Source organism: Pristiophorus japonicus, chromosome 8 (genome assembly GCF_044704955.1).
Source record: "Pristiophorus japonicus isolate sPriJap1 chromosome 8, sPriJap1.hap1, whole genome shotgun sequence".
Lineage (NCBI taxonomy): Eukaryota > Metazoa > Chordata > Chondrichthyes > Pristiophoridae > Pristiophorus > Pristiophorus japonicus.
The window spans coordinates 159,592,596-159,609,468 of NC_091984.1; the positions used below are offsets into that span (position 1 = coordinate 159,592,596).

The window sequence follows — 16,873 nt, forward strand, 5'->3', positions numbered from 1 at the left end:
CAGGGCTCGACTCCCCGGGGCCCCACCCTCGGTCTCACAGTCTGGGTAGGAGGTGGGAAGAAATTGCAACTTTGAAGTATTGAAATAAACCAGCCTCTGATGCTCCATCGAAAGACGTGGAGGGAAGAAGCAATGAGTTGGGGCACCAGAGGTGATGGCAGTGTGTGTTATGTGGTCTGCAGGAAGCTGTTTAAAGTAGAATGGAATCATCAGCCAAAGACTGGATATTGAGAGATTGCAGCACCATGATATGGAGGCACAGCAATAGAGGACGCAGGCAACACGGTGCCACACACAGAGACACCGACAACATGGTACACCACACAGAGACGCAGGCAACACGGTGCCACACACAGCGACGCAGGCAACACGGTGCCACACACAGCGACGCAGGCAACACGGTGCCACACACAGAGACGCAGGCAACACGGTGCCACACACAGCGACGCAGGCAACACGGTGCCACACACACAGCGACGCAGGCAACACGGTGCCACACACAGCGACGCAGGCAACACGGTGCCACACACAGCGACGCAGGCAACACGGTGCCACACACACAGCGACGCAGGCAACACGGTGCCACACACAGCGACGCAGGCAACACGGTGCCACACACACAGCGACGCAGGCAACACGGTGCCACACACAGCGACGCAGGCAACACGGTGCCACACACAGCGACGCAGGCAACACGGTGCCACACACACAGCGACGCAGGCAACACGGTGCCACACACAGCGACGCAGGCAACACGGTGCCACACACAGTGACGCAGGCAACACGGTGCCACACACACAGCGACGCAGGCAACACGGTGCCACACACAGTGACGCAGGCAACATGGTGCCACACACACAGCGACGCAGGCAACACGGTGCCACACACAGCGACGCAGGCAACATGGTGCCACACACACAGCGACGCAGGCAACACGGTGCCACACAGTGACGCAGGCAACATGGTGCCACACACACAGCGACGCAGGCAACACGGTGCCACACACAGTGACACAGGCAACATGGTGCCACACACACAGCGACGCAGGCAACACGGTGCCACACACAGTGACGCAGGCAACACGGTGCCACACACACAGTGACGCAGGCAACACAGTGCCACACACACAGCGACGCAGACAACACGGTGCCACACACACAGCGACGCAGGCAACACAGTGCCACACACAGCGACGCAGGCAACGCGGTGCCACACACAGCGACGCCGGCAACACGGTGCCACACACACCGACAACACGGTGCCACACACACCGACGCCGGCAACACGGTGCCACACACACCGACGCCGGCAACACGGTGCCACACACACCGACGCCGGCAAACCGTAATAGGATGTGGAGACACGCAGGCGAAGGCAGAGAGAGATGGAGGCAGGCAATCAGAGTTAAACACAAAACCAGAAAAAGGAGACACAAATACATGGACAGCAACAGAGAAACAGCAGTCACTGGAAAATAGACAGGGTCACAGAGAGAAATTCCCACTGTTAGATCTGTACACAGGAGTCACCAACTCTGGTTGCACAGCAGCTCCGGCAATAGCTCAGAGACTGACTGAGACACAAACAAAACAGCAAAGGGGATCCGGGGACAGGTAGAGTGGTCATAGAAATGAGCAATGCGAAATATTGAGTCACCAAACCAATGTCACACAGATACCGGAAACCCGGCGGGGGATGGGCGGGAGAGAGAACCGGCCGGGGGAGGGGAGGGGAGGGGGAGGGGAGGGGAGGGGGAGGAGAGACCGGGGGTGGGGTGGGCGGGAGAGCAGGCAGACCAGCGCAGAGTTGCAGAGACACCGAGGGAACAGAAAGAGGGACACAAAGAGTTAGGAGACAAGTAGAGGCCAAGACACAGAGACCATGAGGGAGAAGGCAGAAAAAGCATCAATCCCACCGTCACGGTTACAGTAGCTTTATCACTACCGCTTGTCTAATCTTCCATTTTCTGTACTTCGACAAAATTCTGATGGTCTCTTTTAGGTTTTGAGTCTTTCTAACCTCGTAACTCTAGATTATTGCAGCTGTACTTCAGACAACCCATGTAGGCGAGTCCCATAATAAGAACATAAGAATTAGGAACAGGAGTAGGCCATCTAGCCCCTCGAGCCTGCTCCGCCATTTAATAAGATCACGGCTGATCTGGCCGTGGACTCAGCTTCACTTACCCGCCCGCTCCCCGTAATCCTTAATTCCCTTATTGGTTAAAAATCTATCTATCTGTGATTTGAATACATTCAATGAGCTAGCCTCAACTGCTTCCTTGGGCAGAGAATTCCACAGATTCACAACCCTCTGGGAGAAGAAATTCCTTCTCAACTCGGTTTTAAATTGACTCCCCCGTATTTTGAGGCTTTGCCCCCTAGTTCTAGTCTCCCCGACCAGTGGAAACAACCTCTCTGCCTCTATCTTGTCTATCCCGTTCATGATTTTAAATGTTTCTATAAGATCACCCCTCATCCTTCTGAACTCCAACGAGTAAAGACCCAGTCTACTCAATCTATCATCATAAGGTAACGCCCTCATCTCCGGAATCAGCCTAGTGAATCGTCTCTGTACCCCCTCCAAAGCCAGTATATCTTTCCTTAAGTAAGGTGACCAAAATTGCACGCAGTACTCCAGGTGCGGCCTCACCAATACCCTATACATTTGCAGCAGGACCTCCCTGCTTTTGTACTCCATCCCTCTCGCAATGAAGGCCAACATTCCATTCACCTTCCTGATTACCTGCTGCACCTGCAAACTAACTTTTTGGGTTTCATGCACAAGGACCCCCAGGTCCCTCTGCATCTCAGCATGTTGTAATTTCTCCCCATTCAAATAATATTCCCTTTTATTGTTTTTTTTCTCCAAGGTGGATGACCTCACATTTTCCGACATTGTATTCCATCTGCCAAACCTTAGCCCATTCGCTTAACCTATCCAAATCTCTTTGCAGCCTCTCTGTGTCCTCCACACAACCCGCTTTCCCACTAATCTTTGTGTCATCTGCAAATTTTGTTACACTACACTCAGTCCCCTCTTCCAGGTCATCTATGTATATTGTAAACAGTTGTGGTCCCAGCACCGATCCCTGTGGCACACCACTAACCACCGATTTCCAACCCGAAAAGGACCCATTTATCCTGACTCTCTGCTTTCTGTTAGCCAGCCAATTCTCTATCCATGCTAATACATTTCCTCTGACTCCGCATACCTCTATCTTCTGCAGTAACCTTTTGTGTGGCACCTTATCGAATGCCTTTTGGAAATCTAAATACACCACATCCATCAGTACACCTCTATCCACCATGCTCGTTATATCCTCAAAGAATTCCAGTAAATTAGTTAAACATGATTTCCCCTTCATGAATCCATGCTGCGTCTGCTTGATTGCACTATTCCTATCTAGATGTCCCGCTATTTCTTCCTTAATGATAGTTTCAAGCATTTTCCCCACTACAGATGTTAAACTAACCGGCCTATAGTTACCTGCCTTTTGTCTGCCCCCTTTTTTAAACAGAGGCATTACATTAGCTGCTTTCCAAACCGCTGGTACCTCCCCAGAGTCCAGAGAATTTTGGTAGATTATAACTAATGCATCTGCTATAACTTCCGCCATCTCTTTTAATACCCTGGGATGCATTTCATCAGGACCAGGGGAATTGTCTACCTTGAGTCCCATTAGCCTGTCCAGCAGTACCCCCCTAGTGATAGTGATTGTCTCAAGGTCCTCCCTTCCCACATTCCCGTGACAAGCAATTTTTGGCATGGTTTGTGTGTCTTCCACTGTGAAGACCGAAGCAAAATAATTGTTTAAGGTCTCAGCCATTTCCACATTTCCCATTATTAAATTCCCCTTCTCATCTTCTAAGGGACCAAACATTTACTTTAGTCACTCTTTTCCGTTTTATATATCTGTAAAAGCTTTTACTATCTGTTTTTATGTTTTGCGCAAGTTTACCTTCGAAATCTATCTTTCCTTTCTTTATTGCTTTTTTATTCATTCTTTGCTGTTGTTTAAAATTTTCCCAATCCTCTAGTTTCCCACTAACCTTGGCCACCTTATAAGCATTGTTCTTTGATTTGATACTCTCCTTTATTTCCTTGGTTATCCACGGCTGGTTATCCCTTCTCTTACCGCCCTTCTTTTTCACTGGAATATATTTTTGTTGCGCACTATGAAAGAGCTCCTTAAAAGTCCTCCACTGTTCCTCAATTGTGCCACCGTTTAGTCTGTGTTTCCAGTCTACTTTAGCCAACTCTGCCCTCATCCCACTGTAGTCCCCTTTGTTTAAGCATAGTACGCTTGTTTCTGACACAACTTCCTCACCCTCAATCTGTATTACAAATTCAACCATATTGTGATCACTCATTCCGAGAGGATCTTTTACTAGGAGATCGTTTATTTTTCCTGTCTCATTACACAGGACCAGATCTAAGATAGCTTGCTCCCTTGTAGGTTCTGTTACATACTGTTCTAAGCAACAATCCCGTATGCATTCTATGAATTCCTCCTCCAGGCTACCCCGTGTGATTTGAGTTGACCAATCGATATGTAGGTTAAAATCCCCCATGACTACTGCCGTTCCTTTTTCACATGCCTCCATTATTCCCTTGATTATTGTTCGCCCCACCATGAAGTTATTGTTTGGGGGCCTATAAACTACGCCGACCAGTGATGTTTTCCCCTTACTATCTCTAATCTCCACCCACAATGATTCAACATTTTGTTCATTAGAGCCAATATCATCCCTCACAACTGCCCTGATATCATCCTTTATTAACAGAGCTACCCCACCTCCTTTCCCTTCTTGTCTATCCTTCCGAATCGTCAGATACCCCTGTATGTTTAATTCCCAGTCTTGGCCACCCTGCAATCATGTTTCTGTAATGGCCACCAAATCATACCCATTTGTAATGATTTGTGCCGTCAACTCATTTACTTTATTTCGAATGCTGCGTGCATTTAGGTAGAGTGTTTTAATCCTAGTTTTTAAACCATGATTTTTAGTTTTGACCCTCCTGCAGCCCCTTTATATTCAGTGGCCCTTTTTGTTTTTTGACTTGGGTTTCTCTGCCCTCCACTTTTACTCATCTCCTTTCTGTCTTTTGCTTTTGTCTCCTTTTTGTTTCCCTCTGTCCCAAATCCTCAATCCTTGTGTCGACTTTTGGGAGCTTTCGACAAAGCTTTGTGGGCTAAAGGCATAGCAAACCCTGTTGGTTCATTGCTGGAAGACACCAAGACTACTGGAACATCTCACGCCAGATCTCTTTATCTTTAAAATAATCAAACAATATTTTTGCAACAATGAACCAGTGAATAATTTGACCAGATTAACAGTTATAAATGTCTACTAACTCTGAATAGACAGAATAACGAGAGCACAACCATAGCTGATCTAAACTTTTAGAAATTATTTTAATCAGACATAATAGTTCTCAATCTTTCGAGATTATAAACCTGTCTCCACCGAGGTTGTCAAACTGCTTCTTCTCATTTTTCAACTAAACAGCCTCTCTCCGGCAATCTCCCTAATCCAAACAGAATTTTGTCTTTATTATTCCAGAAAATCGTGACCAAGATCAGCTGGATTTTGAATATCAAACCACTGGAAGTTAAAATGGAGTGGTCAGTCAACCACAAACCCAAGCAGTCATGAAGTGTTTACATCTAAATAGTTAGTGCAATCGGCAGGTCTGTTCTACCTTCCTCCCTGTACACTCCCAGTGCAGTACTGAGGGAGTGGTGCACTGTCGGAGGTGCCGTCTTTTGGATGAGACGTTAAACCGAAGCCCCGTCTGTTCTCAGGCGGGTGTAAAAGATCCCATGGCGACTATTTCGAAGAAGAGTGGAGGAGTTTTCCCCCCGTGTCCTGGCCAATATTTATCTCTCAATCAACATAACAAAAACAGATGATCTGGTCATTATCCTCTGTGCACAAATTGGCTGCCATGTTTCCCACATTACAACAGTGACTACACTTCAAAAGTACTTCATTGGCTGTAAAGCGCTTTGGGACATCCTGAGGCCATGAAAGGTGCTATATAAATGCAAGTCTTTCTTGTACAGTTTTAATGGGGTTTTCAATGTTAACTGTGATGGCCTGTTGCTGACGCTGTAACTAGGCTTTCCCAGGTTGGTGGATCTGGGTCAGGGTTTTAACTGTGCAATCTTCTATCCCTCAATCAACATAACAAAAAAACAGATTGTCTGGTCATTATCACATCGCTGTTTGTGGGAGCTTGCTGGGCCCAAATTGACTGCCGCGTTTCCCACATTACAACAGTGACTACACTCCAAAAGTACTTCATTGGCTGTAAAGCGCTTTGAGACATCCGGTGGTCATGAAAGGTGCTATATAAATGCAAGTCAGTCTTTCTTTCTATTACATATGAAGAAAGGTTGGGCCCATACTCATTGGAGTTTAGAAGAATGAGAGGTGATCTTATTGAAACATATAAGATTCTGAGGGGGCTTGACAGGGTAAATGCAGAGAGGATGCTTCCCCTCGTGGGAGGATCTAGAACTAGGGGGCATAGTTTCAGAATAAAGGATCGCCCATTTAAAACTGAGTTGAGCAGGAATTTCTTCTCTGAGGGTTGTAAATCTGTGGAATTCTCTACCCCAGAGAGCTGTAGAGGCTGGGTCATTGAATATATTTAAGATGGAGAAAGACTGATTTTTGAGCGATAAGGGAGTAAAGGGTTGTGGTGAGCGGGCAGGGAAGTGGAACTGAATCCATGATCAGATCAGCCATGATCTTATTAAATGGTCGTGCAGGCTCGAGGGACCGTATGGCCGACTCCTGCTCCTATAAATTTGGTTTGTGTCTGCATGCAGTTGTGGGCACTGGCCACTGGGTGGCAAATGATTTGCAACCCTGACCTCCCCAACTCATTTTACAATCCGTCTCCACCAGGTAGGAATATAAAGGATCATTTGATTGCTTCAATCCCCTCATGGCCTCGCCCCTTCCCCATCGCTATACTCTATTTCTGCCCTCCTCCAACTCTGGCCTCTGGCACATCGCTGATTCTCTTCACCCCACCATCGGCGCTGTGGCTTCCGTTGCCTCGGCTCCAAGCTCTGGAACTCCCTCCCTCAACCCCTCGCTCCTCCTTTAAGACGCTCAACACCTACCTCTTTCACCAAGCTTTTGGTCACCTGTCCTAATATCGCCTTATGTGGCTCGGTGTCAATTGTTGTCCGATTACGCTCCTGTGTAACGCTTTTTACTATGCTGAAGATGCTATATAAAGGCAAGGCGTTGTTAATTACTTACGACAAAAAGTTATTTATTTATAGGACTAGCGGCTGTTGACAGGGGCCTATTTTCAACGGCTGTACTCCCTCCTCCCCACTCCCGCTTCCTGCCCGTCGACTTCCCTCTCAACCCTGCCCCCTCCTCCCCTTCCGAATACCCCCCCCTCCTCTCCGTCCCCTCTCCCCACCACCCCCCCTCCCGTCTACCCCCCTCTCCTCCCTCCCCTCGCCTCCACCCCCCCTCTCCTCCCTCCCCTCGCCTCCACCCCCCCTCGCCTCCACCCCCCCCTCCCTTCCACTCCCCCTCCTCCCTCCCCTCCCCTCCACCCCCCCCTCCTCCCTCCCCTCCACCCCCCCCTCCTCCCTCCCCTCCACCCCCCCCTCCTCCCTCCCCTCCACCCCCCCCTCCTCCCTCCCCTCCACCCCCCCCTCCTCCCTCCCCTCCCCTCCACCCCCCCCTCCTCCCTCCCCTCCCCCCTCCCCTCCACGCCCCCCTCCCCCCTCCCCTCCACGCCCCCCTCCTCCCTCCCCTCCCCTCCACCCCCCCCTCCTCCCTTCCACCCCCCCCTCCTCCCTCCCCTCCCCTCCACCCCCCCTCCTCCCTCCCCTCCCCTCCACCCCCCCTCCTCCCTCCCCTCCACCCCCCCTCCTCCCTCCCCTCCCCTCCACCCCCCCCTCCTCCCTCCCCTCCCCCCTCCCTCCCCTCCACCCCCCCCTCCCTCCCCTCCCCTCCACCCCCCCCCCTCCCTCCCCTCCTCCCTCCCCCCCCCCCATCTCTCCGTCCCCTCTCCCCAGGCCCTCTCCTCTCCCCACCCCACCCCTTCTCCGCTCCAGCCCTCCTCTCCTCTCCCCTCCCCCTCTCCGCTCCAACCCTCCTCTCCCCATGCCCTCCCCCCCCACTCCCTGCCACACCCCCGCCCCCTCCTCTCCGTCCCGCCCCCTCGCCTTCATCACTCTCCCCCCTCCCAGTGTTCAAACCAAGAATCAACAAAGCATCTCTTGGTGAACTTATTCTCTGACCAGGCTTCGGACTGTAGAACTCCACGCCCGCAGTCGGAGTGCAAAGTAACTCCATCATACCGTCACTGCGGCCTGATTTACCTGGGTCGTGCTGTCACCAGGCATGCTCACTGTACCGGGCCCCATACGTTACTGAGATGATCTCCCAGCCCGTGGCACGATGGAATGGAGGGCGAGGCCCACCTGGATTTAGTGCACTGCTCCGCACACAATCTGTGGGGCAGAGGAGCTTTGCGCACAAGTGATGATGGCATTACTTCCATTTACCTTCTGGAAGGCTAAGTGCTGGATAACAGGCTGACAATCACGGTGTTGCAAATTCTCAGGGATAAATATGGCTCGGTTCTAACTTGGTGTCGTCAGAGAGGAGCTGGTATCAATGAAACACAGCGACATTAAAATGCTCCAGGCCAATATTTATCCCTCAATCAACATAACAAAAAACCAAATTATCTGGTCATTATGACATTGCTGTTTGTGGGATCTTGCTGTGTGCAAGTTGGTTGCCAAGTTTCCCACATTACAACAGTGACTGCACTCCAAAAGTACTTCATTGGCTCTAAAGTGCTTTGGGACGTCCGGTGGCCGTGAAAGGCGCTATATAAATACAAGTCTTTTTTCCTAAAAAATATCTATTAATTTCAATAGTTTTATCAATAAGGACAGTGTTCTGAGAATTAAAATCGGCTTTCCAAACTTAGTTTCAAATTATGCTATTATACTTTGAGGAACAGCTGCGACAGTAATTGTGGCAAATTGCTTTGGTTCCAGAAACAGAAAAACAAGGCTGCAACTAAACTCGGTAAAATACAAGGCTGCAACACGAGAGCTGGCGCAAGCAAGACTGGGGTGACACCACCATTAGACTCTACCCTAATCCCAGGGATTAACCCACTCGTGCTCCCTCGATGGAATTCTCCACCTTGGGCACCCTTGGCATCTTCCATCAGTGACTCCCTCAGAGTGAGGGTCATTAACAGCGACACCCTCAGTGAGGGGACGTTAAATACAGCAACACCCTGTGAGGGGACGTTAAATACAGCGACACCCTGAGAGGGGGACATTAAATACAGCGACACCCTCAGTGAGGGGGACATTAAATACAGCGACACCCTCAGTGAGGGGGACATTAAACACAGCGACACCTTCAGTGAGGGGGACATTAAATACAGCGACAACCTCAGTGAGGGGGACATTAAATAGTGACACCCTCAGTGAGGGGACATTAAATACAGCGACACCCTCAGTGAGGGGACATTAAATAGTGACACCCTCAGTGAGGGAACATTAAATACAGCGACACCCTCAGTGAGGGAACATTAAATACAGCGACACCCTCAGTGAGGGGGACATTAAATACAGCGACACCCTCAGTGAGGGGGACATTAAATACAGGACACCCTCAGTGAGGGGGACATTAAATACAGCGACACCCTCAGTGAGGGGGACATTAAATACAGCGACACCCTCAGTGAGGGGGACATTAAACACAGCGACACCCTCAGTGAGGGGGACATTAAATACAGCGACACCCTCAGTGAGGGAACATTAAATACAGCGACAACCTCAGTGAGGGGGACATTAAATACAGCAACCTCAGTGAGGGGGACATTAAATAGTGACACCCTCAGTGAGGGGACATTAAATACAGCGACACCCTCAGTGAGGGAACATTAAATACAGCGACACCCTCAGTGAGGGGACATTAAATAGTGACACCCTCAGTGAGGGAACATTAAATAGTGACACCCTCAGTGAGGGAACATTAAATACAGCGACACCCTCAGTGAGGGAACATTAAATACAGCGACACCCTCAGTGAGGGGACATTAAATACAGGACACCCTCAGTGAGGGGGACATTAAATACAGCGACACCCGCAGTGAGGGGGACATTAAACACAGCGACACCCGCAGTGAGGGGGACATTAAATACAGCGACACCCAGTGAGGGGGACATTAAACACAGCGACACCCTCAGTGAGGGGACATTAAATAGTGACACCCTCAGTGAGGGAACATTAAATACAGCGACACCCGCAGTGAGGGGGACATTAAATACAGCGACACCCGCAGTGAGGGGGACATTAAATACAGCGACACCCGCAGTGAGGGGGACATTAAATACAGCAACACCCGCAGTGAGGTCATGAACTCCAGGATCGGGCAGATTGTTCATGATGTGTGTACAACTGTTAAATGGGTGGCAGAGTCCAAGATGGGTAGCGAGGGCATGGTGTGTGGAAGGAGATTAAACGGGTAGGTAGTCTAGAGAATGTGTTCAGAAATGTGTTCGGCACCATTTCCTAGATCATCATCATAGGCAGTCCCTCAGAATCGAGGAAGACTTGCTTCCACTCCCAAAATGAGTCCTTTGGTGACTGAACAGTCCAATACGAGAGCCTCAGTCCCCGTCACAGGTGGGTCAGACAGTGGTTGAGGATAAGGGAGGGTGGGTCAGATTTGCTGCACGCTCTTTCTGCTGCCTGCGCTGGATTTCTGCATGCTCTCGGCGATGAGACTCGAGGTGCTCAGCACCCTCCCGGATGCACTTCCTCCACTTAGGGCGGTCTTTAGCCAGGGACTCCCAGGTGTCAGTGGGGATGTTGCATTTTATCAGGGAGGCTTTGAGGGTGTTCTTGTAATGTTTCCGCTGCCCACCTGGGGCTCGTTTGCCGTGAAGGAGTTCCGAGTAGAGTGCTTGCTTTGGGAGTCTTGTGTCTGGCGTGCGAACAATGTGGCCTGCCCAGCGGAGCTGATCAAGTGTGGTCAGTGCTTCGAAAAGGGACATCAGCAAGGTCCAGGTCAGTGATTGGAGCGTGGGCAGGAACAGCAGGAGCGGTGAGGTCGGGGCGAAGGAGCGGCGAGAGATTGTACAGCGACGTGATCGGGGCCCAGGGCCCAGGGGCAGCACGGGCCAGCCCACACTGCGATGTGTGTGTGCACTAGGTCTGTGCAGCAGAGCTGGTCTCCAGTTGTCTTGGTTAATCCTTGCTACTGGACCAAGACCTAGCTCTGTCAAGCCTGTGTGGTGGCTGGTGTGCAACGGCCACCACACATTAAAAAAATCCACGCATAGGCATCTTCCAGCCTTGAAGATTTAGTTCGGATCTGGAATTTTAGGTCCATCATTGAAACACCAGTGAACTTTTTGACGTGGAAGCAAATCATCCTCGACTCGAGGGACTGCCTATGATGATGAAATATGTCAACTATATCCTGGAGTTCAGCTCAGAACGTGCACAGACACAAGCGCCGTCTGTGTACTGTAGCTCAACAACAGAGGTTGGGGTGGTCTTGGACCTGGCCTGGAGGCAGCGTTGGTTAAACAGGTTCCCACTGGTTTTGTAGTTTAGTTCCGCTCCAGCGGGAGCTTGTTGACCATGTGGTGGAGCATGGCAGCGAGGAAGATTGAGAAGAGGGTTGGAGTGATGACTCAGTCCTGTTTGACTCTGGTCCGGACGTGGGTTGGGTCTGTAATGGATCCGTTGGTAAGGATCACGGCCTGCATGTCGTCATGGGGCAGGCAAAGGATGTTGACAAACTTTTGGGGGGATCCGAAATGGAGGAGGATGCTCCATATACCCTCGAGGCCGACAGCGTCAAAGGCCTTTGTAAGGTCGAAGGCGGCCATGTATAAGGGCTGGCGCCGCTCCCTGCATTTTTCCTGCAGCTGTCGCGCTGCAAAGATCATGTCCGTTGTGCCCCGGAGGGGACGAAATCCGCATTGTGACTCTGGGAGGAGCTCCTCAGCCACAGGGAGAAGACGGTTGAGGAGGACTCTAGCAACAGCTTTCCCAGTGGCTGATAGCAGGAAGATTCCTCTGTAATTGCAGCAAACGGACTTGTCCCCTTTTTTAAAGATGGTCACGATCACTGCATCTCCGAGATCTCCCGGCATGCTCTCCTCCCTCCAGATGAGAGAGATGAGGTCATGTATCCGCGCCAACAGCGCCTCTCCTTCCATACTTTAGCGCCTCAGCAGGGATTCCTTCCATACCTATAGCCTTGTTATTCTTGAGCTGTCTTGTGGCTTTACCTACCTCGTGCGGTGTTGGAGTTTCACTGAGGTGGTGGCGGGTCGCATGCTGCGGGATGGCGTTGAGAACACTCGGGTCAAAGGCAGAGTCTCGATTGAGGAGATCTTCAAAGTGCTCCTTCCATCGGGCCCTGACAGCCTCGGTGTCCTTGATGAGTTTCCCCGTTCTTGGCCAGGAATGGGGTGGGGCCTTGGGAGTTTGGACTGTAGGTGGCCTTGACTGCAGTGAAGAATCCTTGCATATCATGGCTGTCGGCCAGTTGTTGTATCTCCTGTGCTTTCTCCATCCACCACCTGTTCTTTAGGTCCAAGGTTTTTTGTTGGAACTCAGCCTTGAGCCGCCTGTAATGTTGCTTTGCTGCTCCAGAGTTGGGCTGTTACTTGAGGCTCAGAAATGCCAAAGCTTGCGATCTATTAGTTCTTCGATCTCCTGATCATTCTCATCAAACCAGTCCTGATGTTTTTTGGTTGAGTGACCAAGTGTCTCTTCACAGGCACTGGTTATGGAGGCCTGGAGGGCAGACCAAGCACTGTGGGCATTCTGCTTCTCAGGGTCATCAAGGCACGCCAGGTTAGCTGTGAGGCGCTGGCTGTATAGGGCCCTCTTAGCTGGTTCTTTAAGTGCTCCGGCATTAACTTTTTTTGGCACTGCTTCTGCTGCCCCCGCCACTTTGGGGCAATGTTAATATTGATGATGCTGCGGAATAGACGGTGGTCCGTCCAGCAGTCGTCAGCTCCTGTCATGGCGCGGGTGATGCGCACCTCCTTGCGATGACATAGTTGAGCAGGTGCCAGTGTTTGGAGCGAGGGTGTTGCCACGATGCCTTGTATTTGTCCCTCTGGCGGAACAGGTGTTGGTGATGAGAAGTTCACGTTCTAGACATTTTGTCAGGAGTAGGGGTCCACTGGAGTTGGCTTTCCCTACCCCCTCTCTGCCAATTGCCTCTCCCCAGAGGGCTGTGTTTTTGCCAACCCTGGCGTTGAAGTCACCGAGGAGGATCAGTTTGTCGCCAGCAGGGACGCGGGACAGGGATGTTGAGGTTGGAATAAAAACCCTCTCTGGTCTCAACCATTGCATCGCGTGTTGGGGCATACGCACTGATGACTGTGGCGCATTGGTTCCGGGATAGGGTCAGTCGAAGAGTCACGGGGCGTTCGTTAACCACGCAGGGGAAGTCTTTGAGGCGGTCGACCAGCTCATTTTTGATGGCGACGCCGACTCCGTGAAGGCGCCGTTCTTCATCTGGTTTCCCTTTCCAGAAGGTGGTGTAACCTCTACCTTGTTCCTTGAGCTGGCCTTCCCCTGTCCACCGGGTCTCACTTAGGGCGGCGATGTCGATGTCAAAGCGTCTAAGTTCCCGGGCAACTATGGCGGTGCGGCGTTCCTGCCTGTCGCTGTTGGAGTTGTACACGAGGGTCCCAACGTTCCAGGTCCCTAACTTCATGTTAACGGAGTGGAAGACGCCTGTGTGTGAGTTCTTTTAACATGGGGTGGCCGTTGCACACCGGCCACCACACGGGCTTAGCTGAGCAAGGTCTTGGTCCAGTGGTAAGGGGGTCCAAGACAACTGGAGACCAGGCACTGCTGTATGAGCCGAATTGCCGATGGCGAAATGTTGGCCACAAGCTCGGCGCCGAGTAGCGCCATTGATGGTAGGTGGTCCGAGGCTTGGTTGGAGGCAGGCGTTGGGAAGGTCAGTTATCCGCTGGAGTTCCGAGTGGGAGGTCAGCAAGGAGTGGGAAGGTGGAAGGGTCATGGCCGTGATGGTCACCAGGTCACCAGTGGGGAAGGAGAGATCCAGCTGTCGACGAGGAGGGCGATGTCGGTTTGTCGGTGGAGGGGGTGAGGGTGGTGTGATGTCCCGGTCACCTAGTCGGAGGCATACCTGCTCGCCGGGTGTCGTCGTGAGTAACCCGGTTTCCTCAAACAATATGCATGGAACCAACCAGAGGACAGGCTAGTTTAGATCTTGTATTGTGTAATGAGACAGGGTTAATTAGTAATCTCATAGTAAGGGATCTTCTGGGACAGAGTGATCATAATATGATAGAATTTCACATTACGTTTGAGAGTGACTTGCCCAAATCCGAAACTAGAGTCTTAAACTTAAATAGAGCCAATTACATAGGTACGAGGAGCCAGTTGGCTAAGGTAGGCTGGAAAAATAGATTAAAAGGAACGACAATAGATAAGCGGTGGCTAGCATTTAAAGAAATATTTCATAATTCTCAACAAAAATACATTCCACTGAGAAATAAAAACTCCACAGGAAAAGCAATCCATCCGTGGTTAACTAAAGAAGTTAAGGATAGTATTAGATTGAAAGAAGTTGTTTATAATGTTGCGAAGAATAGTAGTAAGCCTAAGGATTGGGAGAGTTTCAGAAACCAGCAAAGGGTGACCAAAAAACTGATAAAAAGGGAAAAAATAGACTATGAGAGAAAACTAGCAATAAATATAAAAAGATTGTAAGAGCTTCGACAAGTATGTAAAAAGGAAGAGAGTAGCAAAAGTAAACATTGGTTCCTTAGAGGTTGAGACAGGAGAATTATGGGAAATAAGAAATGGCAGAAACGTTAAACAAATATTTTGTATCTGTTGTCACAGTAGAAGGCCAAGGGTCTAATGAGGGTGAGGACCCTGATGAAATTCATATAAGTAGAGAAAAAGTACCAGAGAAACTAATGGGAGTTAAAGCCAACAATTCCCCTGGACCAGACGGCCTACAGCCTAGGGGTCTAAAAGAGGTGGCTGCAGGGATAGTGTTTGCAATGGTTTATTCCTTTTAAAATTCCCTAGATTCTAGATTGGAAGGTAGCAGATGTAACCCCATTATTCAAGAAAGAAGAGAGAGAAAACAGCAAACTATAGGCCAGTTAGCCTGACATCAGTCATCAGGAAAATGCTGAAATCCATTGTTAAGGAAGTGGTAACAGGGCACTTGGATGATTAGGCAGAGTCAACATGGTTTTATGAAAGGGAAATCATGTCGGACAAATTTACTGAGAATATAACCAGCAGGGTAGATAAAAGGAGAACCAGTGGATGTAGTATATTTGGATTTCCAAAAGGCATTCGATAAGGTGCCACATCAAAGATTATTACATAAGATGGGATTGGAGGTAATGTATTACATGGATAGAGGATTGGTTAACGGACAGAAAAGAAAGAGTAGGGAATAAACGGATCATTTTCAGGTTGGCAGGCTGTAACTAGTGAGGTGCCGCAAGGATCAGTGCTGGGGCTTCAGCTATTTAAAATCTACATTAATGACCTAGATGAAGGGACCGAGTGCAATGTATCCAAGTTTGCTGATGATACAAAGCTAGGTGGGACAGTGAGCTGTGAGGAGAACACAGTGTCTGCAAAGGGATATAGATAGACTGAGTGAGTGAGTGAGTGGGCAGTAAGGTGGGAGATGGAGTATAATGTGGGGAAATGTGAGGTTATTCACTTTGGTAGGAAGAATAGAAAAATAGTATTTTTTAAGTGGTGAGAAACTTTAAATGTTGGTGTTCAGAGAGATTTGGGTGTCCTTGTGCAAGAAACACAAAGCGAGCATGCAGGTACAGCAAGCAATAGGAAGGCAAATGGCATGTTGTCCTTTATTGCTGGGGGTTGGAGTATAAGAGTAAGGAAGTCTTGCTACAATTGTACAGGGCCTTGGTGAGACTACACCTGGCGTACTGCGCACAGTTCTGGTCTCTGTATCTAAGGAAGGATATACTTGCCTTGGAGGCGGTACAACGGAGGTTCACCAGACTGATTCCTGGGATGAGGGGGCTGTCTTATGATGAGAGATTGTGTAGAATGGGCCGATACTCTCTGGAGTTTAGACGAATGAGAGTGATCTCATTGAAACATACAAGATTCTGAGGGGGATTGACAGGGTAGATGCTGAGAGGTTGTTTCCTCCTGGCTGGAGTGTCTAGCACCAGGGGGCACAGTCTCAGGATAAGGAGGCGGCTAAGGAGTAGGCCATTTTCAACAGGGATGAGGAGGAATTTCTTCACAGAGGGTTGTGAATCTTTGGAATTTTCTGCCCCAGAGGGCTGTGGATGCTGAGTCTCTGAAAATATTCAAGGCTGAGATAGACAGATTTTGGGAGTCTAGGGGAATCGAGGGATATGGAGATCGGGCGGGAAAGTGGAGTTGAGGTCGATGATCAGCCATGATCTTATTGAATGGTGGAGCAGGCTCAAGGGGCCATATGGTCTACTCCTGCTCCTATTTCTTATGTTCTTATGGTAGAGTCCATGATAGGGTGGGGTGTACATGGTGTGTGGGAAGGGATTCAGTGGGTGGTAGAGTCCGTGATAGGGTGGGGTGTACATGGTATGTGGGAGGGGATTCAGTGGGTGGTAGAGTCCGTGATAGGGTGGGGTGTTAATGGGTAAGCTTGATAGGTTGAAATGTCTTTCTTCATTTTTTGCTGATTTCGGATATCATTGGTTGTGAAGACTGGTTTTGCCGATTGTTTGATAGTTGTATTTTGCTCTGTTGAATCGTACCATTAACCATTAACATCAAAATCCATATTTCTTCCTCAT

At 49.8% G+C, this 16,873-nt stretch overlaps 1 protein-coding gene across 6 annotated transcripts in view; it reads right to left on the minus strand.

Moving 5' to 3' along the window:
• rabgap1l (RAB GTPase activating protein 1-like) overlaps positions 1 to 16,873 on the minus strand; it is a 626,729-nt gene that overhangs the window by 22,070 nt on the left and 587,786 nt on the right. The window lies entirely within an intron of this gene.